The sequence below is a fragment of the Aythya ferina genome, assembly GCF_964211825.1.
Source record: "Aythya ferina genome assembly, chromosome: 6".
Taxonomy (NCBI): domain Eukaryota; kingdom Metazoa; phylum Chordata; class Aves; order Anseriformes; family Anatidae; genus Aythya; species Aythya ferina.
This window is the reverse complement of record NC_140303.1, coordinates 24,583,537-24,607,687: the sequence shown is the minus strand read 5'-3', so window position 1 is coordinate 24,607,687 and position 24,151 is coordinate 24,583,537. Positions and strand designations below refer to the sequence as shown.

Sequence of the window (24,151 nt, the reverse complement as noted above, 5' to 3'; positions counted from 1 at the left end):
GTTAAGATGGTGCGTGCACTGCTGCACACCTGAGAGATGAAGCAGAAGCTCTCCAAGCTGATGCACATACACCAGTAGTCCCCTGGTAGCTTCTGCTCTCCTTCTCTGGTAGACCTCCAGAGCTTCACGTGAGCTCCAGCCTTTGCCTTGCTCTCCTCTGCCCTTTTCCTCACTGCCCACCCCAGAGCTGGTTTTGTTCAGGGCTTGAGCACATCGGTGAGCTCTCTCCCTTAACTCCTTTTGAGGAGATGCTCTGACAGGGGTCTTTTCTTGCTGAGGAATAGTGAAAAGGAAGAGATTCATTGAAGGCTGCTTTCTTTTGTATCCAAATGTTTTTATTTACATGTACCTAGATTCTTATGGTTTCAAAGGATTTAACTCAATATACATATATATATATATATATATATATATTTTTTTTTTTTTTTCTCTGAGGGTGTCAGTTTATGGGTTTAACCTGAATTAAACAGGTTGTCTGTTTATGAGTTTTCTCCTAATTGGCAAGTAACAGATGAACTAGTTTTGTGGGTGCTGTACTGCAATTTATAGGGCCACTGCTGATCTGAGCTTGATTCTTTACAGCTTATTTATTTTTACATTTTAATATAATTTTCCAAAAAATTACTAGCCAGAGGATATCTTAATAATCTATCTTAATCATTTTTAATATAAAAATATTAAACATTTCAAGAAATTCTAGTCTATTCTGTGATTGAAAGAATACGTCATATTTATCCAATGTAGATCTTATTGAATGTCATTTTCTAATAATGTTATTTCTGAATAGTAGCAGAATATTCTAGAAGCAATGTGCATTTTCTTTTCTGGGTTACGCAAACATTCTGTTTTGCCTGAGAAACCTTTTTATTTTTATTTTTATTTTCTCCATTTTATTTATTTATTTTCCCACTGAGAAGCTGCCAGTATAATGCAGCTTTAGTGCATCTTTTGTATTTTTCCACGTCTTGGTGTCCTCCTATTTTTCATCGGAGTCTTAGGTGCAACTCAGCTGGGGTTTTATTCTATGTCTTTACATTTTTCTTCATTTTATTCTGCAAGGCTGGGTATATGTTGTGCAGACAGATGAGCATTGTTGTTATATTTGCAATATCTTTTGCAAAATTTTATCTTGTATTATAATGCTTGCAGTGACAAATCACAGCTGGTCAGAGTCTGGGAAGATTTTTATTGAGCATCTCCACCATCAGATCATGGGGTGTGTACGTCAGTTGGGCTGAAAGCTTGGATGGGGTGTCAGCTATCATTGAATCTCACCTAGATTTATATCCTGCTGTAAATCACACAGCTGTGTGAAGAATAGCCTCTGCAATCTAGGAGATGCCTCCTCTAGATTCTCGGGGCTGTTACTAGTGGCTTTGTTTCTGACAGCTTCTAATTTTCTGTATACAGTACAATCAATTATTTTGCACATATATGCTAAAGCTAGAGGCTGTTTTTTGACTGTGCATGCTACAATTAGTTATGTAAATAGCAGCATATGCTTCAAGTTTCCAGTGATCGCCCTGCCTTTATAGGAGTGTTGGCTCAGGCTCTGCTTTGAAGTTAGCTGGCAGAGGTGGTTGGTGCTTCGTGGCACAGACTCTGAAGACAGTGCTTTCTTCACCAGTTCCCTCTCGTGCTCAGTGTTTTAGTCTATAGCAGTTGTTTATACACTGAAGCCAATACATGACTCCCAATGTGCTAGGGATTTTGGTAGTCAGACTCCTGTGCTTCCCAACATCTGTTTTGATTTATGTATAGAGGTATGCTGGCAACTGCAGGTGTGCTGTTGGACACCTCCCATCTGCATTCATTATTCCATTTCTCCCCATTCCATTTAGGTTACTTCTTTAAGTTTGACATTTTGTTTCTCCTTAATGAGTTCTAAACCAACCCTTTACAAAAATTTATTTATTTATATATTTATTTTTTGGGGGGGACATTATATAATTAAATTACATGATTGGTTATTTCCATATGAAAACCTCATTATTGTAATCTCTTTAGCATCATTAAGTATTCCTGTGTATTTTTTTTTTTGCAAAATGCTTCAGCTGCAGTGTAATCTAAATGGTAGGCTGGCAAAGCAGCAAATTCCAAATGGTGCTTTAGAAGTGCTCACATGCAAATTGTTGTTTTTTTATTTTTCCCTAAAAGATTCTACTGGAGCCGTGATGAAGCATCCAGTGTGGTGCAGCTTCTGGCACTTGGTTTGTCAGTAGGACTTCTGAGTCTTAAACCACAAGCTAGAGAAACTAGACAGGCTTGCTAAACCTTGCTATCTACTACCTTTGTGCTAGCTCTCTATATGGGAGAATATTCTTTAATGATAATTTTGGTTTGTAGTATTTTATGTTGTGACACCTACTAATACGGCGTATTTGTTGGATATAGAAGCTTCTCCAAAATTCACTAACTCTTAAGGTAAGTCTGTGCCAGTACTTTTGAGAATCGTCATGTATTACTTGTATCTATGTTGTAACACCTTATTGCCAAGGGCATATAATAGTAAAGCAGCAACATTATAGTAAACAGGAGCTTAACTGGTATGATGTTGAATCTGGATGCTGTAAAAAGCCTCAGAAAAAAATAATTCAAGCAGATCTCAGGTGAGAATCCAAGACTTCACTGTGGATTGATGAAAAAAAGACCTTGGATATTTTAGAGTGTGCAGACTAGCTGAAATACTCATTACTAAAGAGCAGTTCAGAGTCTGTTGGGTACATAGACTAAAAATAAAATGTGCTGAGTGGATATATTTCCTCATAGATGAGGAAAGTTCCTAAACTTAAGACTGCAGAAGAATGAATTTATTTCTTCTCCCCTCCCTACCTTTTTTTAAAAAAATATTTATTAAAAACAAACAAACAAACAGGTATAGCCTGAAAGGTGGGAAAGAAAATTCCATAGCACAGTATAACTAATGTACAGGGTTGGTAGGGAAGACACACCAGGCACCACTTACTGGTAGCACAAGCAACAAACTTTCATCAGAATACTTCAGCTGATGTTTCCACCAGGACCATTAATAAATGATCATATGTATAGGACCTTTTATTTTAGGGAAGATCAAGGGTTAGTTGAGTGGAAAGATCTTAATTCCAGTGTATTTCTACCTAGTGTACACATTAGGTTCTTAGGATACAGAGTTTCATTAACACATGCCTTCTGTTTTGTCAAAAGTAAAATATTCGTGGTCAAATTTCTGAATGTGTTCAATGGCTTATGGAAGAGTAGATTCCAGTGGAAGGTGACCTGGTGGTCTAATAGCAGCTACCTTTAACTGAGATATTGATAATTGCACTTCCAAAATTACCTTTGCAACACTCTGTGCACCTTAAATTAGTCTTTTAAAACCAATTTCTAATAAATACATGTAACATCTATTTATAGGCAAATACTTTGAAATGAACTGTGTTTATGATAGTCGTATCACTGATTAAAGTGCTGAATGTAGAAGCAAGTAGATTAGTTTGACCTGATTGATGGATTAAAATGCTGCTTAAGTAAGTATTTTTTGAATTCGAAAGTAAACCTATTCTCCAAAAGTATTTAAAATGTTAATAAACTATTAAATGAACAAGTAACACTATATTCAGCATTTTTACACCATTTCTACAGTGGGTAAAATTGTAGTATAAAGTTGGTGTATACTCGATAACAATTTACATGTTTATTTTACCATCTGGTAAATGTGTAAACGATATTTTGAGAAGCACATTTCAAATTCACTTTAACAACTTATCCCCGACAATATGTATCCTATCTCATGTACTGACTGGAATGATTTTGAAAACCTCTCAGAGAGAAATGCAGTAACAAAACATATTATTTTTTTAGTGATGTTTAAGATCAAGCTTAACTTCAAGTGGAGGTCTTTCACTATTCAGGGAGGATTTTGTTACGTTAGTGGTGTTAAAGAAAGATTTCAGGCTATTTTACACACCACGGTATAAAGATATCATATCATCTTCCCTAAAGAAACCATAGGGTGCATAGGTAGTAATAACAAAACAAATACAGTTTGCTATGTTGTTGTATAACTGTATTGCATCCTTTCCAGGGGGTTTGAATTTGCTATCTCTTGTGTCTAAATATGGGAAGCTCATTATTAGAAGTGTTACAATGAACCCCAAGTGGATTGCTTTTCTCATGTACTTTAACAGCACTTTGACACTGCAGCCTTCTGCCTTTTTATTTTAGTCTTCTGTTTATTGGTCTCCCTGGATTAAGTTGCAAGCACTTTCTTAAATATAACAAACTAGAGAATATTCTGTTGTAGCTTGGCTTTTATGCACCCTTTCCTAGCTGTTACTAATCTTAACTGGGAAAAAAAAAAAAAAAAAAAAAAGACTTCTTTTTCTCCTCCCCCAACCCCAATAAAATTTAAAAAACCCTGCCCTGAAAGCGAGTCTGCCTGGAGAACACCTCCACACTAATTACCATCTGGCCAATCTGCAAATGAGGTTTGAGAGCAGATTTCAAATGTAGGCTCCAGCTAGTCTGTGGCTTGTATTAGTCTATTAGTATTTATTAGGGGAGTTGAAAGCAACTGAGGAGAAGGCAGGTGTCTTAACTTTTGTAAATCCAGTCAGGTGTCTATTTGCTCCTTCTAGTCAGTTTAAAAAAAAAAAAAAAAAAAAAAAAAAAAAAAAAAAAAAAAGCCTGTGACCTGGTACCTGATCAGCAGTGCTCCCTTAATGTTTGTGGCAGCCAGTTTTCCTTGAGCATAGATTTTAAAGGTTCATGTTTGGAAGAAGAACCACTAGGCAATGGTCTTAAAACACCTGTTTAAAATGCATTGTTGAAAAAAGCTGTGTATGAAATAATTTGTATAAATTCTGGTTAATTTCTATATTGAAGTTAATGAATAAATAAATTCATTTTTTTAGTTTTATTTTTTAGTTATGTGCTATTTCAGTATGTGGGGAGCAAATAGTGATAATAATAAAAATGCCATGAAACTGCATTTTTAATCTTAAAAAATATGTTTGTATTCTTTTACAGGCTAATTAAACACACTGAAATTAACAGTACTTATTTGTTTAATTTAGACGCTAAATGCATTTCACTAATGAATTTCAGGTTTAGCATCTTTTTTCTCTTCCTTTTCCCTTATGGAGATTAGACAGGGCCTTTCTTGTTTGTAAATGAGCACAATCAAAGATGATTTAATTGTTAGCAGACTGTTAAATTTTGTTTTTCACCTGTCTTCCCTTTGCTGGCTGCCTGTTCTGTCTCAGCTCTGTGAAAAAGTGCTGTCAACCTTATGTAAACAATAATTTATTATTTTGTTTTTAATGAAAAGAATCAACCCACAAACCCTTTCAACAAAAGAGCAGTAGCTGTTTAGGACACCTGCTGATATAAGAGATCTTCCTACAGTAGCTAATTAGTTCATAGGTAAAGTCCCAGCTGAGAGCACCTGGAACATGCAGAACTGAATCTGAGTTTTGTAGAGCCAATAGCACTTTGTAATATGTAGTGAAAATATCGTTCTCTTTAGATTGGCTGCTGATAGCTGTATGGCCGAAGTGGATGTTGAAGAAATTGTTTAAAGGTTTAAAATGGCTTCTCATTGGAATCACTTGGAACAAATGGACAACACTTGGAAAATTTCTCGATAGCAATCTGTAGAGGTTTCTTGAAATGGTACAACTTTGAAGGTAGGTAGTTTGTGGGCTAGGCCTTGAATACTGGGTAGCTTTATTTATTTATTTATTTATTTATTTTGTATCATATTTGAATTTCACTATAACATTTTTTTTTCTCAAAATACGTTGTTCTCAAAGTATTTGCTGCCATACGTGGTTGGTGCTTGCAACTAGGAATGCCAGCACCAGGTAGGAGTCTGTCCCTTACACCATGATCATACTTACTTGGGGGGAATAAGTTCTTCTGGCTTGAAAAATCTAAGTTGTATGATGGCTTAAAATAATATTTTCTTTTTGGTGAAAAATATCTAAGCCCACTTAAGAAAGATTAATTAAAAAATTGACCTTTCAAAAAAGTGAGTTAAAATTACATATTTAGTTCTCATATTGTTAATAACTGGTGCTCCTTGGCCTCAGAAGCTTCCCCCCTCCCACGCTTTTCTGTGTGTCTGCATATTTCCAAAAATTGTAAATATCAAACTATATATTCAGTATTCTAGCTTTTAAAATTGTAAAATGAAATGTGATTTTTCACTTTTATAGATTTTGGTATTGACTAAAATGGACCTTTTTAAAGTGACAAATACATTAATGGAGATTGATAAATTTATTTCAGACTACCATATGGAAAGACTTATTACAAGGGCATGTGGAGCACAAAGCCAATTAAAGATATTCTTTCTTCTTACTGTGGACCATTGCCTTCTTCCCTATATTTCCTGGAAGTTAAACTGAGTAGCATTTAAGAAAAATATTAAGCTAAGGGTATCATCATAAATTCTCTCTTTATGTAGTCCTGTTCTTTATTGACAGTCAGATTTGCATCAAAGAACATGACACCAGTGACTTGCTGGCAGCTTAAGTAATTGGGGAAAAAAGTGGTTATTCATACGGAAACAGGAGTTGGCTCATTACAGCCAATCACCTGAATAGCAAATGGTATGGCTGCCAATAGATGGAGAAAAAGGCAAGTCTAGTGGAAAATAGGAGCATTTAAAGGCCAAGAAAAGACATATGGTCTGTCTATGCTTGCCTTATACGCCTGGAAATTATAAATTAAGCTACAATATAGCCCACCACCTTAATGTGAAAATTCTCCATTTTTTTTTCCGTCTTCATCTTGAGAAAATTAACAGGCTTGGTTAGTAATAATTGACTTTTGCTTTCATGTCAGTGTTAAAATTCTGTGTAAAAATGATACCTGTATTATTCCTGTCTAAAATTTGGCTGTTCTGGCCCTAAAGGACATATTTATGAAGTAAGTTTGCTTTCATAGCAAATGCAGATGTCTGTTCTGTCCTTTACAGGTGTTTGGATTTTCATGAGGGTAAACAAGAGAAAGAATCATTCTTGGCAACTATTTTTGTAAGGTAATCCTATGGTGATGGTGTTAAATGATTTGTGTCAAGAACAGTAAATGCTTTTATGATTATCTCATTTGCTTTTAACTATTCTCATAATTTTGATTTATTGTGGTAAAGCTCTCCTATACTCTTTAAGGTATATAGTATTATTCCTTTCATGAAATAAGAGTTTAAGTCCAAATTTGTTTATGAGTTTCAAATATGCTGGGCTTCCTGAGGTGGCCACCTGATCACCTTTCTCTTAAGGCATTAGTAAAAGTTGAGGATACAATCTTTTAAAATCTAGTTCTCATATAGACATGTTTCATGTGAGAGATCAAATTCTGAGGCAAGGGAGGGCAATTTGAATTAAAAAAAAAATAAAAATTATGTGGCCTAAAGCCTGTGAAGGCTCATAGCATTTTTTTTTTTTTTTTATATATATATATATAAATTTTTTAATTTTAAGAGCCATACTCTGAAACTCTGTTTTCTACTTTCTAGGTAGAACTACTGATACAGTAACTTACATGGAACTCTGATAGAAGCCTTCTGGCCCTAAATTCTCAATTTTATATACCTGAAAGAGGTACTAAAACTATTATTTCAGGTTTGTATTCATGGGTTCTAGAAATATGGAGTATTTTACATATTGCAAAATTTCTCTGAAAGTAAAACAAAACAACAATCTGTTTTGCCTCTCTGAGTAACTCTTGAGTTGTTTGTGGTGTTACAGGAACAATGAAATTTTAGATATTCTGTTCTGAAGCAGATTTCAGAGTTAATGGAGGAACAGTGGATGACAAAATGGTGTATTATAACTAATGTGTATGTAAAATTCTACATGTGAATTCTGAAGATATAGATGTTCTGAAAACTGTAGAATTTGGAGCTGTATAAAAATGTGTGGATGCTTATCTGACATAATTTCATCTGTGGAGTTTCTAATTGGGTCCAGTGACATGGTACACTTGCAGCTCTTCCCTTACCCTCGCCAACGTTAGGTTCTTTCACAAGTACTTCTGTTCTGCTCATTCTGACCGCTTCTTTGCGGGTGAGTGACCTGCTGGCTTCATTTCACTGTCTCATTTCTGCACATGCACAATAAAATCATCCCAACTGGTGAACCTTCTGACAAGGAGCTGCAGGAGTACAGTTATTTCATCCACTTTGAACCTGACACGTCCCCCATGGTTATTTTGGGATGTCTGAGGTGCAGGGCAAGGAAAAGTAAATGTCTGCACAATTCTGAAGAAATGCTGCTAAGAAAAGTTCTTATGAAAATACTGCTTTATTCTGGGATAACCCTGTATTTAAAGGAGTACAGACTATTATTTCAGGAGGTTCCATCTTAGTGACCCCTTTTCATTCACATCCAGAAATCACTCTGTAACTCTTCAATAAACCCTTAACAGGTAAGACCAATCCTAGGTAACAGGAGCCTTTCCCCACCAGTGCACATGGAAATCGCTCATTTACTGTAGCTCCAATTAACGATAGTAGAAGTTACACTTGTAAATTCCCCCACGCATTAATGAGGGAACAGACCCCCTCAGTTTAGTTAACCATCTTCCAGTTACCTGGCACTTTCCCCATCCCTTGTGAGATCTCAAATATTTAATTAAAGCCTTTCCTTTTTTTTTATTTTTATTTTTTATTCCTCCCCTCACCCCGCCTTCTCCTTCATTCAGTTTGTTGAGTTGTAATTCTTGTTGGCCTGATGCCTTGGCAGCGTTCAGCAGTTCTAATTGCCTGTATAGTCTGGCCTAGTCATGGAGCCTTTTAACTTTCATTCAGGCTTCCAGCAATATCAGCCTCACTGGTCACAAGCTTCCCACTCAGGTTCCGTTCGCAGCCCTTTCGCTGATTACTTGTTATGTATTTAAAGAGCTCCATACTGTTTATTTCATTTCCTATTTGAGATAGTCTGTTTGCTTAATTTTTTTCTATGCTAATTTAATTTTAAACATATAGGGCTGTCTTCCTGGTCAAACAAGCCAGAATTTTGCATCCATATGTTACATTAAATAATAATAATACAACAAATAATAGTCAGTGCTTTCTACTTCTATAACGTCTACCATTCAATGATCTAAAAGCATTCTTATTTTACAAGTGGTAAAATGGTATCAAGAGACATGAACTACTTGTTAAACATTATGTATGACATCTGTTACAGAGACAGACATAGGACTGAGTAGTTTGGTTTTCACTAATAGCAGTTAGTCTAATAATTGCAATATGCTATAGCAATTGTTAGGTTAAAATGCTCTTGGATTGAACAGGGTGTACCCTTTTGGAGATATGTATTGCAGAGATATTTGTTCTCAGAATATCATATTTGTTGGTGTATAAGATACATAACAGAATGGATATTCACATGGGCTCCATAAAGGTTGTTAGCCCCTGTAATCATCATTTGTGTTGATTGTAGAGTCATTATTATTAATCACAAATAGACAAGACTGGTTATTTTTTGTCTCATTTTGTTTTCTGTGTGAAGACCTAGCACTCTCACATTCCTGGATTTCAGTGGATTTGTTTTACTATGGCTATGATAATTCTTCTACGTCTCTGCAGGAATAATATGATAACATTATGACCTATGAAAGTATGATTTAAATGTATCCTCTTTCAATGGTAGGCAGCATACAGAGATTAACAAAAACAAAAATGGGGACAGGCCTTTTTTAAAGGTTGCCTGTACCCAGCAGCTAATAATGGCTCTAGCTTTCAGAGACTACCATGACCTCATCCAAGGTTGCATTACCATGTATGATTGCTCTGTAGGAGTCAGTAGCTGATCCTTAATGCCTGCAGTTGGCTTTTAGGATGTGCATGCTTATCTTAATTGTCATTACATACTTAGAGGAAATGATTCCATACTTGCATTCTTATTTCCAAGGTCAGACAATGGAACACAAGGACAAAGAAAAAATACGATAGTATTGATACGTGAGCAAAGGTCAACCAACCAGAGAGAAGCAGATATCACTACTGGATGGAGAAAGTTCCCTAACATGGTGGTAAGCTTAGTGAAATCATCTTTCATAGTTTTCAGGAGTGAAATTAGATTGAAATCTGTATTGTGATAAAAGGTTTACTAGGGTCTTCATAGGAAAAACAAGGTGAACTGGAAAGGGAACAACTGAGGTACATGGAAGTAAATGGTTATATCATATCCTTGGAAGAAAAATCTTAGGAAAACAACCAGATTCCATTTTAAGACAAGAACAACTCCAACTGTAATCCTTTTTGAAAAGCAACAGTGTAAAAACCTGTTTGCTACAGATACAGGATTTCTTTTGTAAAATAAACTTATCTGGTATGTCTGATTATTTTTTTTTTTCCTTGTTTGATCAGCGCGTATTCTGAGCTCAGTTTTATGCATAACTTGGTGCTCATGGATGCGTTTGGGCTTCTCTTGGATAAGGACTGTGTGGGCTTTTGAACAATAGTCTGCCAAGCAATGTATCATGAATCCTAATTGTTTGAGAAAACAGTTGTTCTTTTTCTCCAGCAAATACTGTTGTATCCACATTATTAACATAGTTATGTATAGTTGTTTTGAAAATCATTCTCGGTTTGAAGAATTCTAATGCTTCATACAGTGATTATGCAAAAGTCTCATGTATAAGCAATACCGATGTTACTGGAAGCGCCTCATATAGAGTCCAAATATAGCAGATCAAATCAAAACTGTGCTACATCTTAAGCAACTGTTGACCCATTTCCATATCAAATTGGTTTCTGTCATAGAAGACTTTGCTTTTTCTTTTAGAGATATTTACTTGTTCTGTGCTGCTCAAGTACTGCAATGGCGCATTTTATTCTAAGGTCACTTAATTATGGGTCAATTGATTTTTAACTTAGTTTGTTTATTAACAACTTTCTATTTAAGGGACTCTCATGATGAAAGGCTTGTTCCTGCTTTGTAACATGCAACCATGCCACTGACTCCTGTAAAATCAGTCGCCATGATTCAGCACACGCAGAGAGTCAGCGTGAGGTGCCCTGCCGTGTGCAGGATGGCTGCTGGTTGGCTTCATCAGCACAGTCCTAAGTCTCTAACTTACATAAATGGTGGGGAGAGGAAATTCTATTTTAAAGGTTTTGCTTTGTTCCTTGTTTATCCTACTTTTTTTTTTTTTTTTTTTTTTTTTTTTTTTTTTTTCTTTTGGGGAGGGGGAAGGGGAAAGGAAGGGGAAAAGAATAGCAGAATTAATAGAACGTGGTATATCAGTAAAATTTCAGAGACTGCTATAAATACCTAGAGTAGGAAGAAGGTGAGTTGTTAGCGGTGTGACTTGTTTGTGTCACTTTGTTAGAACATTAGCGGTATCTTAATATAGATTTCTTTTTTGGCTTCTAATGATACATTCCTTTCACTGGGGAGGGGATGGGTAAAATTTGCTACTGCTGTTTTTCTGGCATTAACTGCAACTCCCTTCTGCTGCTCCCTGCAGCTCTCCCTGGCACGGCCCTGGGCCCTCTAGCGGACCTGCGCTGCTTGCAGCGGCGTCTCTGCCAAAACACTGCTTCTGTTGCTACGTTATTTGTTAGAGCTACGCTATTGTACGTGAAAATCAATGTAGATAACGTTGCTGAAAAGTGAATCTGAGATTCATATGTTTTGTAAAACTGCGTTTATTTCCTGCACAAAAAGTGCCTAACCTCGGCTGTAGGCAGCAGGCAATCTGGGGCCGCAGTGGTCCTGCCAGTGCCCTTACTCAAGTAATCTGTGTACGCCACAGTGTCAGGCTGCGCCTACACAATCAATTACATTTCAGTAGTATTTGAACATTATCACTTCAAAATATCTATTATTTACCTTTTTTGCAGTGATCCACTTGTTTTACTGTTTGTGTGTGCTATTGTCTAAAATTTAAGCATCTTTCAAAATATAAAAATTACAAATATATATATATTTGAAGAGTAAATGCAATAGACTTGTTAGGTGATTTTGATACCTTAACAGCAGCTCTGTGCTGTGGTCATATTTTTGGACATCAGTGACTATACAGATGAATCAAGTGTACAAGAATATAATTTGTAAACTTAGTGGACTTGTATTTTTGTAGTCTTTCCTTTGAGAAGTGGGGACTGGTCACCTGGGAGAACAGTGCTGTTAACATAACGGTTTTCGTTAAAAGCCAAACTTCTTCTCCAAGAGAATTGTTTTACATGACACCTCCCAAAAGAAATTTCTCATCTTTGCTAGGGGAAGCTACTGGGTCCTCCTGAAACTCAAGGTCAGTCAGTCAAAAACAGAAACACCAAACATGCGTGGTTTTATATCTCATATAAAAGGAGATGCCATTATGAAGTGCAGTGATTTCCATTACAGTGCCAGGGCCCACTACTCGCTGAGAGATATGGGAATTTTCTGTTTATAGATTTTTATAGATTAGCCTAAATCATGCTCTGTGACAGCCTGCTCTAGATGCCGTGAAGCACCTGGTCCTCGGTGTTGTTGAGCGATGTGTCTTCCACCTCTGCATGTAGAGGAACTCTGGGAGCATGAGGCTGTTCAGGGGCTGGTGACCCATGAGATGAATTTCCAGTCCTAACAGGTCTGGACAGTAACCTGTCATGGAACATTTTCATATCAGAGAAGGCAGATTTGTTGAAAATTGCAGTCGTAATGGAGGTAGTTTGACTGAAGAAGTAAGAAAAGCCAAAGAAGTTTCCCAGTTCCTAGATGGCTCCTTGCCAGCCTGGTATTCCCACCTTATTTCTAGCTTCCATGTTTCTGGTAACCTCTGTATCAGGTTGATCTCACAACTGGAAGGCTTTAGATCCTGATTTCCTCCCTGCCTCACTGACAGACCTCTTAAGGCTGAAGGGCATGAGTTGGTTGTGGCTTTGGTCCCTCTCAGAAGTCCTGGATACTTGATGGGAACTTAAGAGCTGTGAGGCTTTGATGTGATCATGATGGCAAAATCATCAGGTCATGTTTTAACTATTGTTTGCTGTGCTTAGTTATATCATTGTAACTGTAGTTTTAGAATGCTACAGAAACAAATGTTTCCTTTGTCATAGTGTGTTTTATATTGTCTCGATGGCAGATTGTGATTGTGCATCTGTATTTGAGAATTTTATGGTAAATGCTGGTTAAGAGAAGCAGGAATTCAAGCTATGTTACTGAGCCTTTAATATCTGTGAGTTCCAAATCTGTTTGAACAGAGAAAAAGCAAAACAAACATTTTCTTAAATTGAAGTAGTATTCTCCAGCTGGAGTCCTGTTACACATCATCAGATACAAATATTGTGTTCAGTGAACACCTCAAATCAATGGCTATTTTTGAGATGTTCCACTGCACTTGGCAAAATGAGCAAAAAAAAAGAGAAGTGAAATTAAAATTTTCTTTGGAATAAATAAGACATAGCTGCTATTAGCATTTAGCTCTGTATATGATAAAAAAAAAAAAAAAAAGCAAAACTATTTGTGTTCAGGTTTGGTGATGATGCAACTTTGAGTCATTCTTAAACCAGAGACATGGATCTGAATCACAGCAAAACAAGTCACATTTTTTTCTTCAGGGATCTTCAGCCTGGCTTTATTCAATGAAACTGAATATGCCACATTAGAGCACAAGCAGATGATTACCAACAATGTTTATTGATGCTACCACTAAGAGAAAATGGCAGACTGATATAAAATAAAGAGACTTAGCAGATGGGATATTGGCATTTGAATTGGTTAAAGTAGATTACTGATTTTACCCCAAACCTGCCCTTTTATGAACACTTCAGTATTGTTGCTTGTGGTATAACTGTAAATTGTGGTCATCCTTACAAGGTTATTTCCAGCTGCAGACCTCGACTATTTATTGTTACATATGCAAAGGGTATTTTATTATCAGGGAAATCTAAAGCAGTGATTTCTTGTTAGAGCTCCTGTCAGCACTGACTTTAGACATAAGCTGTTAGCATAGAAAGTTAGGTAAAACATCTACTGTTTCTAGGCATCCCCTCTCAATAGAAAAACAGCAAGAATAGATCTGCAAGCATAATTAGACACATAGCTTTGATTGAAATCGATGGGAATTAGAAACAGTATCACATAGCTGGCATTTCACTGAACCCTGTAACTGAGCAGTGCAGAAAACTGCCTGAGCCTGGAGAGGGGACTCAGAAAGATCAAGTAAAGGGCAGAGCAGTGACCTGCCTCGAGCTGTCTGATTAAAAGCTAAATGTAAATGAAGAATAGGCCTAGGATGGGTGTAAGAACTTAGTGAAGTTCAGGCTACCTGAATCTGGCTCTAGGTGCCTAACTCATGATCTAAGCTTTTGGCCATGATAACTCTCCCAGACTCCAGGCTAGTGTGAGGAGGCACACAATGCTTAATTAATTCCCTGGTATTAAGATTTTGTAGCGTTTTGTGCTGTGAGTATCCAGCAAGCTCCGCAGCTGCTATCTTCATTATTGTCATTCTTTATTGTGGGTCAAGGCATGTCCTTTACATGTAGGTCATCCAAACAGTGCTAACTCACCAATATTTGCTCTGGTGGCTTTTTGCACTGGATACAGTTCTTATGGGTTGGAAATAACAGTGACCCTTAGTATCCAGGATGATTCATCACAATTGCCAATGCATATTTATAGCAGCAAAAATTCATTCAGTGCTAGTCAAGGAAATCATGTGTGAATTTAAGTCCAGTTGGCAAGGTAGTACAGTATCTGAAATGTTGGCTGTGCAGCAGCTGTCATTCTATGCCAATCTATTCTATCATACAGTAAGCAGGTGGCTCACACATATTGTTTTTACTACATATCATTTTAATTTTGCAATGTCTCACTGAAATAGGAAATGTGTGCTACTGATTTCAATAAGATTTTCTTTACTGAAGCCAGGAGAGCATGTTAATAGCATGCAGCAATTTACAGTGTAGTTGGAGTAATACAGCAGCTGGTGAACCTGTTTATTCCCTTTGGCTGTGGTTGTATATCAGTCTTAAGTGTAGCTAATTAACTTCTATTCATTAGCGATTTTACATAAATTCAGGCAGAACGGAAAATACAAGCCCCAAACAGTTTGTGTTCCTGCAGCCCCCTTTTGTGACGCCGTGCTGCAGCAACCTGCCTCCTGTGTTAGCCACGCGTTGTCCTGAGGCCAGCCCCAGGGACTCTCAGTGCTTTTCTCTGTTTCTGAGATGGGTATTTTTTTGAGGGCTTATCTGCTGAAGGAAGTGTCTTTATTGTAATGTTACATGCTAGCTGTTGCACGTGATAATGATATCTTGACATATTTTAAATAACAGTTGTCATGATACAGCCCTTTGGTGTTCATCGGTTTATCAGAATTAGTGTTTGTCAGACAAGGCAGGGAGCGACAGCGTCCAACTAGGGACAGTCACAGCATCCTGTGCAGACTGTGATCACTCTGGTATTTTATGATCTTGTTGGCCTGCTTGATTCTCAGTATATTGTTTAGCTTCATCATATTCTGGTTGGGCAAATAACCTTTTATTTCAAAGTAAATGGCATCTCCTACTTGATTTTTATTTCCATTTGTATTTTTTAATTCTGTGGTGCTTATTGGCCTGGGGGGATATCTTGTTTACTCTGATTATAACTCCTATTCATATTACATAAAGCTCTTGGAAGATATTTCTGTTTATGGGAATTACTGTCAGTAGAACTGATAATTTATTAAGATTATATATTTTCTCTGTGAGTTGATTGCTTTTGATTTATAAAGGACACAGATAGCAGAACCCTTATTTTGGCGAAGTGCTTCAGAAAGTGTATTCTCTGAGGGAATTACTAGGTTAAAAACAACAACAATCAAAAAAGAAACAAAATTAACAGGAATAATTACTGAGAATTAGGAAGGAGAGAAAGGGACACTAAAGGAATATAATATATGGAATTGCCTTAGGCTGTAATGTCTCTGAATTCAAGATCTTGCATTTCACTGAAGGTGAATATTTGCCCACATGAGCCAACAGTTAGTTATAATTTACTTGACTTCTAATTGTTTGCCCTTACTTCTTTGTCTCATTTTCTTTGCATTCACTTTGTTCTTTTCTCACTTGTATGTATTTGCTCAGCATCTCTTTTTGTTCCCTCTGACTTTAGTTTGTCTTTATCTTGAAAACTTATTTCCCTGTCCCTTCCTCTCTGCTCTAGATTTCCTTACTTCTTATGGCTATGACAGTTTACCAGTTCGTGCATCATTTTATGCTGCTCATCCAGTCTCTCTGAAAACCCCTTTGTGACTTCTATGACTTGACCAGAAGAGAATCATTAAGGCTGAAGATGAGATCAAATAAAGGATCAATATCATCCTCTTTTCTAAAATTCACCTATTTTGACACGAATCAACAAATACCATTCCACTACATAACACAGTGCTCTGCTACAGCAGCTCCCTGCAGTTGTGTGATTTGAACACTGAGTGGCACTAAAGCCCATGTCACTGAAAACAGAAGGTATCCAAAACAGGGTTTGTAACTCAGAAGGATGCAAACTGCTAGATAATATATGAGGGTGTCTTTTTTTTTTTTTTTTTGTATGGTTGGAAAGAGGGGTTTTACATAAGCAAACTCGTAATAGGCATTAAATATCTGAGACATGTTGCTCTTCCTTTTTTTTTTTTTTTTTTTTTTTTTTTTAATTTTTGAGGAAGAATTTATTTTGAAGGATGTATGGTACAGTTTTGCTAGGGCTGATTCATGACTGACAATTTAAAAAAAAAATAATTAATCGACTTTAATTCTTAGTTTCAAGAAGGTTCAATATACTAAAAGCAAGCAACTCTTTTGCAACTCCTGCATCACTGTGACACCCCACTCCCCAAGCCTGTTTAGCTCTAAGATGTCAAGAAATACTCCAGGTTGTAAGTGCTATTAAACCACAACCCTTTCTAAAAAAAGATTTTTGGGCAACACAATTTGAAAAACCCCATTGTTCTGATTTTTTGCAGTTTAAAGTTAGTTGAGATCCATCTTTTACTTACTCAAAAGATACGGTTTGATCAGAGGCTTCAAATCTTCCTCTGAAAAAAAATGGCTCAGTAGTATCTGCTTGTATTGTAGGAAGTCTGTTTATTTGTGACTGGTGTATGACATGAATATTTAATTCAGTTTTCTTAAGAGTTCAAGATCATCCTTGCTTTATTTGGAAAGTGTGTCCATTTCACAAGGTTTTTATTTAGTGTTCACTTGAACAAAACATCTGGGACTTGACCTTAGACAGTTGCACTTTGACCGTTTTTACTGGAGTTCATGTACGTTTCACATTTGGCACATTGCCCTTGTTACTTGTGCTAAGGACAAGACTGTACCCACTCTGACCTGAAATGGTGGAGGTGTAGCTCTACTATGTACTTAAAAGTGAAACTCTGGGGAAAACGACCAATCTCAGGTATAATTTAGCAGTCCTGTTTCAAAGTATGACTTAGATGCAGCAAACATATCAGACAAATGAAGTGTCTAAAAAACTCCCTTACATTCTTCTGCTCACTTATTTTTCTGTCTTTCCCTATGACACTGTGACCATTGAAACTTGTTTAATCTCTACACACTAAATCAGTTTCTTAGTTTCCCACAGAAGCTGCTTTGGCTTTTAATCCTTTCCAGTGAGTGATGGGATACATGGTAATATCAACACCTTACTGTTTTCCTTTATCAAATTATCAAATTGCAAATACAAGTGGCATGCCCTATTAATTTAGTATGAGTGAACTAACCAGAATGTGTAGGCCTAACCAGACTAGTACCTTATTTTTCTTCACAGCTGGCAGATGGTGCACACACATTATTGTTGTTAGGTAGAGAAGGATATTAAGTGAGTGGGGGAGAGTTCAGTGCCATGCATTACTTTTTGCTGCCTTTCACCTGTGCACTGCAGCACTGCCTTACTTTTTCACACCACTTTGAGGCAAATAGCAACTTCTGCCAGCTCTACAAGGTCTGGAAAAGCTATGGTTTCCATAAAGACTTGCCTCCACCAAGGGGGGAAAACTTTATCACCACAGTTTAAGGAGGAATTGTAAGTACAGAAGTCTACTGTGTCCTGAGAAGCTTTTTACCTAGAAGGGTAAATAAATTTTAATGTGCCATTCAACTCTGGTTTGCATTGCTTTCTCAGTGGTTCTGAATTTGAGATAAGGGAAGGTGAGATGTCAGGATTTTGATTAGACTTAAGGCTTGTTTCCCCTCTGAAAGTAGATCTGTAATGTCTAGCAAGTGTCATAGGCACAACTAGTGACCAATAGATTTTCTGTTGAGAGCATCACATAATAGTCCCATAGAAGAAGAACAGTTTATAAATTGATTCCTTGCATTCATATGCTGAAGAGACTGCATTTTGCTGGGATGAAAGAAATAATGATATATTTCTAACTTAGCTGTATGTTTCACGTTTAAACAGGGGGGTCTGGATCTTAGAGATGCCAGATAAGGTTTCTATTCCAATGTCACTCTCTGGAAAAAGTTTCTGAATCAGTTATATACGATGGATATACTCATTCATATGTTCTTATTGCATGATGGTTCCTGTTCAAAATACAGAGTATTTGCTGCTTCTGCAGTAACAGATGAATTACTGCAAATACCCTTATGTCAAGTGTTGTGGACTAGACTTCTCTCTGCCTGTGGTTACATGACTAAAGTGTTTTTGTTTTAACTGTATGTCATGTTTTGGATAATTCACCAGTGCACTGAGTTTCAGACAAATATGGAATTGCCTTTTCACCAAGACTCCAAGGCTCTATTCTCTAAGGTTTGTGGCTTTGCATGGTTGCCAACAGCTGTGCAAATTGTGTTTTGTGAATTTGGGCAAGTTCTATTTGTGATGTAAATCATCATTACTTTAAATGACCACAGGTGGTGGCAGTATCCACCTCAGAGATTCCTCATGCTCTTTCTACTAGCAGCATTTGGATACTGCATTTTTATCTTTCCAGATAGTGTGTTCTGCAAATTCCTTAGGAGTTGGAGAATCTTTTTTTTTTTTTTTTTTTTTAAACCTTCTTTCTATTTAATGTCCCTAAAAATGTATTTACTGTTCCATGGTATGAATGGAACATATTATTCTCATATTTAAGCCAGCACAACGATACATTGTTATTTCTAAATAGTTCTGCCTGGAAAATGGGTAATTTATTACAGACACTTCAAAAAGAAGAGAAAAATGTCTTTCATTAAATTGTTTCTTACTACCTCTGGGCTTTAAAATATATTCTTTTCTGATTGATGGTAGCCTTGTGATTTGGACAAACAGCAGCAATCAGTTAAGGTGAAAATGTACTCCTCTCACCTGAGGGTTTGTTCATCAGCTGAAAGCAATAGCAGAACTTGTGACAATAGTATTCACAAGGGTATCTTGAGATAGATATCCCCTTTGAGATACAAACTTCTTCATTTTTTATTATTAGAATATTTGTTTAAATTTTGCTATCAAAATTTAGTATTAAGTATAATATTAATGATCACATATTGCCCTGTCCTTACAATTTTTCTTGTAATGGAGAAATGGGAAAATTTCCACACTGAATTTGCTAAAACCACTTTCAGAAGTTTTTGGAGGTTTTGAAGCTGACCTACAGAACTGTATGGAAATACATTGTTGTGATCTACATTTTGTTTGCCCCTTTTGAGTGATCTTGAAACATAAAGTATCCCGAAAGATCTTACAGGCGAGTGCTCTTCACATATGTTCAGTGTATCTTACGTCTGTTATGCTGTCAGAGTGGTCATTAGAGAAATGGAAGTTAGACTTCCAATACTGCAAATTCCTCCAGAGAAACTATTAAACAAACTTGCAGTGTACTTGGTGCTACTGCAGTTCCACTGCCAGCTTTATTCATAGCTTAGTAATTTAAGGACAACCCAGGAATGACTGTGTGCTGCAGCCATAGCAGTGTAGTTATATTCTATGAAATAATATCATAAAACAAAATATAGTGTATCTCTAATGGTAGGAGCAGTATAAGCATGCAACAAAATACTCTTTACCCTTATCGGGTTTTCCTCTTGTCAACCCTGAATACAAATCAAGCGATCTATTATATTCCAGAGGTGTGGTTGTAGCTTAGTCAAAAGATGTGAGAAAAGCAAGTCTGTAGAAGGAATACTTCTCCTGGTGTGGTGGAAAAAATGAATATACTTCTGAGCTTGTAATGTTTTCACTAGATCTAGTAAGAGGCAGCAAAATTCAAGTAAAATGTTGGCTTCATACCTGCACTGCATGTGTCAAACCTGACATCTGAGCTGTGAATTTCTCCGATCTGAGAGCTGGAGCATTATCCTTATGACCATTGATTCTCAGGTTAGAGCAGAGTGATTTGTTCTTGTGAGAAGGCTCTGGACTCTACTCACTCACTGTCTCTCTGTATCTGGAATGAGCCCTGCACTCCTGGTGCCCCACCTGTCTTGGCTGCAGTGCACTACGGCTTCCCCAAGTCCTAGTTCCGTTTTAGTGGGGATCAAGGGTGCAGGAGGGGAAATGGAACAAAAATGGTCTTCTTTTAACACGGCTATCCAAGAATGGGAGCTGAGAAACAGTCTTAAGTTGTTTAGACATTAATGTCCCACAGCCTAAGTTGTGCAAGATGTTCACCGCAGTTTATGATGTAGTATTTGTTAAGGTTTTGATCAGTCTGTTGTTGTTTTCAAGACATGTGATGTGACATCAACATGAAAGTACACAGCAGTGCCCCAGCGCACATTTCCAGTGGTGCAGTGTAGTCAGTATGATGTTCGTTTCATGCTTCAGGTGATCCTGATATTCTCACACTTTCACTCCAATGGGTTTTAAGTTTTCATGTGTGCAGTGAGAGTATTAGAAGAATCCTAGAAGTTTTGACAGCTTCTGGTCCTGCTGGCAGGTGGTAACATATTTTGCACGTATGAAGACTTGGCCCTGTTTTTGAGGAACAGGCAATGATTTCTCATATTAGAGTACATTCCATGCATTGTTGAGCCTAATGCAGTGGCTAGGGAGTGAATTTACATCTGTGTCCTTACACTTACAAGTCTGGGAATAATGTGGTTTGCAGAAATGGCAAACAGATTACATGTACTAAATAGCTTGTGTGTCTTTTTTTTTAATCTCTTAATGGGCTTAAAGACCCTATAAATAGATAAGAGACAGAAACCCCACACTTGCAGTCTTAGGGATCCCACAGACATGCAGATAAGATTTTTTGAGAGCTCTAATAAGAGTTGCCTACTGCTCTGGTAAAAGTTTGCACAAATAATTCCTTTAATATTGGTATATTAATACTTAATTTTCTCTTCATACTTGGAATTTTAATCTTATGCATTCTCATCGCAAAGAGGAAAGTACAATTGTATTTGAGCTTAATTTTCGTACCTTTTCCCAAACATAGGTTTTGACCTCAGTTCTGTGATTGCTGCATTTAGCTTCAATCAAAATTAAATCAAAAGGGGAGCTCAGACTTTACACTGATATTTACTCTGTAAGTGATCTCTTTCTTCATGTATAATGCAGGACACCTTGGGAGGTTACTCCAGCTGTGTTAGATGTGTCAAATGTGGTTGTTGGCAGCTGAGCCATTTTTGTGAAATCCTTTTGAAGTCATTGGAGAGGAACAGATGCACCTAGGTCATGATTCACCTTAAATGTACCTTTGGGTGAGATAAATTATAAATGAGAAAATACTTTTTCTCTTTATAAACTACAAAATGAGCCTAAAGTGCTCATGGAAATTCAAGTGGTCAGCAATGTAAGCGTATAATTTGATGAGAATCCAGTTTGACCTTTCTCTGTATACTATGGGCCTACAACCAGAGGCATTATTTCAGATGTGGTCTCATGAGCCGCAGTCAGAGGGCAATAATTGTGTCCCTGCAACCCACTGGCTGTGATCTTGCTGATTCAGCCTGTGGAGTTGATCCACCCCAGGTAGAGGATTTTGCACTTCTCTCTATTAAACTTCATGAGGAGTCTGTTAGCCCACTCCTCCTGTTTGTTGAGGTCTTCTCAAATGGCTACCCTGTCTTCCATCATATCAACAACTTGTCCAATTTGGGTGCCTCCATGGATTTCAGGAGGGCTTGTTCTGTCCCATCATCTGGGTCATCAAAATCAAAAAACTTTGGGTGTTAGTGCCAAACTTGACTGACTGGGGATTGGCACCCCTTGCAGCTGACTGCAGTTAGAGTTTGAACCACTGACTTAGCCTTTGGGCCTAATAGACTTTGTGGTTTACCCATCCAGCTAGTTTTCTTCCTGGTTTCTCTGCAGGGATGCTATGGGGGACTGTGTTGAAAACCTTTCTAATGGCAAGAGGGATGATACTGCTTGATAATGGCAAGAGGGATGATACTGCTTGCCCTCCACTTGACCACAGATAGGGAGGAATCTATCATGGAAAGCAATCAGGTTGGATAGATCCAACATGCTTGGTCGAGTTCTGAGCTTTAAAATAAATGTTGTGAAAGTGTGGTAGCAGCTTGCAGAATGTATGTTACTAATACTTGATTCCCAATATATTTTTAAAATGCCATTGTTACCATTATCATACATAATGAAACAGGACTCTACTTTGTAATCTTTGCAAGTGAAATGTAATGCAGTCAAATTCCCAGGGATTGCCCAGGGATTTTTATTACTGACTTCAGTGGAGGCAGTAATTCAGTAAACATTTCACTTTCTACATCTTAGTTACATCCCTATCAGGAGGTATAGATTTGGTCTCTGCAGAATTTGAAAGCTAAAAGGAAAAGTATTTCTCTTTAAAGTTTCTTTACTTTATAGTAACTATAGCAAATGTATGAAGGAAAGCAATTGCAATTCAGCAGAAATTCTTTCCAAATCCCTATTTTTGACTAGAGTTGGCTACTTAAATAAGGAATGTATGTTCAGCTGACATAGCCCGTTTGACTATATTGGAGCTGTGCCAGTTTATAACAGCTGCTGGTCTTGTGAAATCACCAGCCAGTCAAGATCCTGGATTCTGGATCTCAGGTAAGAGATTATTTTTCCACTATGTGGAAGACTAAAAGGGAACATATATTTCTATTTTGTTAGTAAATCAATATTATTTTTTTAACAGCAAGAAAACTGAGGCTCAACATGTGTTTTTTCCTGTATGTTGTGGTTAAAGCAGCAAACTGACAAAGGTGGTATTTTGAAACAGAGGAAGCGCTACTGATGTCAGCTCTGTCATCTTTGTCAATAATGTGTTAGATATGGATATGGTTGCTTTGTGAGGAGCCACTAGAGAGCTAGAAATTTTGAAAATAGTAAAATGTACTTAAAACGAACACTTCATATTACACGATTATGAAAGTAGTTGTCATAAAAATCTTGTGAATAGCAAGAAAGCTGCTTGGGCTGGAAGTTATGTGTTGATTAGAAAATGCAGTAAGAGGGAGTGTTCGATCATTTGTGTTTGCTATCTGAGTAGGTTCCCTGAGGGAGGAAGAATAATTATGTTTGATAAAAGAACACTGTGATGCTAAGGCCAGGTTTCTGCCAAAAGTGATGGGTAGAGAGGGAGCTAAATTGAGCTCTATAAATTAACTATAGCGATGGTTTGATTACTAAGGAACTTCAGTGTTATGTATAACCTAATCTGTACAGACTTAAAAAGAAAAAAGTTTTCAGACGAGATCCTACTGCCACAGAATTTGGTAACAAAATTTCCACAGACTACCTAGAATCCAGACTTAATCTTTTGTTTGTTATTGTTAGGTTTGTCTAGATTTGCATAAATTATTTTAATGTATTTTAAAGAAATATTTTCTTTCATTGTTTTCTTTTGCTTGAAGCTTGGAAATTGATTTGTGGCTTTACTTGAAATACAAATACCTGTAGCAGGTTGCAGATAGGCCATCTTTTAAAGGTTTGTCTTCACTAAAGGAGTATTTTTCTGATAAACCTGTGCTAATACCGGTCTTCTCACTGTCCACTTATGATTATTGTGTGAAAATTTATGCTGCTGATAAAGTCCACTGGAAACCTTCTGTGTGCTTTTTTTTTTTGTTGTTGTTGTTTGTTTGTTTGAATTAGGAAGAAGGTGAGAGCTGCAGAGTATCAGAGACACATAGGTGGCCAAATGAGGTAGATTTCAAACACTTCTACTGTCTGAACAATTTAAAATGTGGAGACAGTGCTTTATTTATTTTAGCAACTAGGATATCTTAGCTCTGAATTTCTGATGAGTTTTTGAGAAT

The 24,151-nt window shown here is 36.9% G+C and overlaps 1 protein-coding gene across 2 annotated transcripts in view; it reads left to right on the top strand.

The window, feature by feature from the left end:
- The first annotated feature begins 5,393 nt into the window (after nt 1–5,393).
- Nucleotides 5,394–24,151, top strand: part of SLC4A10 (solute carrier family 4 member 10) — a 181,171-nt gene continuing 162,413 nt past the window's right edge. The window contains exons 1-4 of one of the 2 annotated variants that reach the window (XM_084524194.1): nt 5,394–5,666; nt 6,962–7,024; nt 7,502–7,586; nt 9,903–10,023. The gene's annotated coding sequence lies outside the window, so the exon portion shown is untranslated. Of the gene's footprint in view, nt 5,667–6,961; nt 7,025–7,501; nt 7,608–9,902; nt 10,024–24,151 lie in introns of both variants that reach the window. The other variant, XM_084524193.1, reaches the window with a different exon arrangement.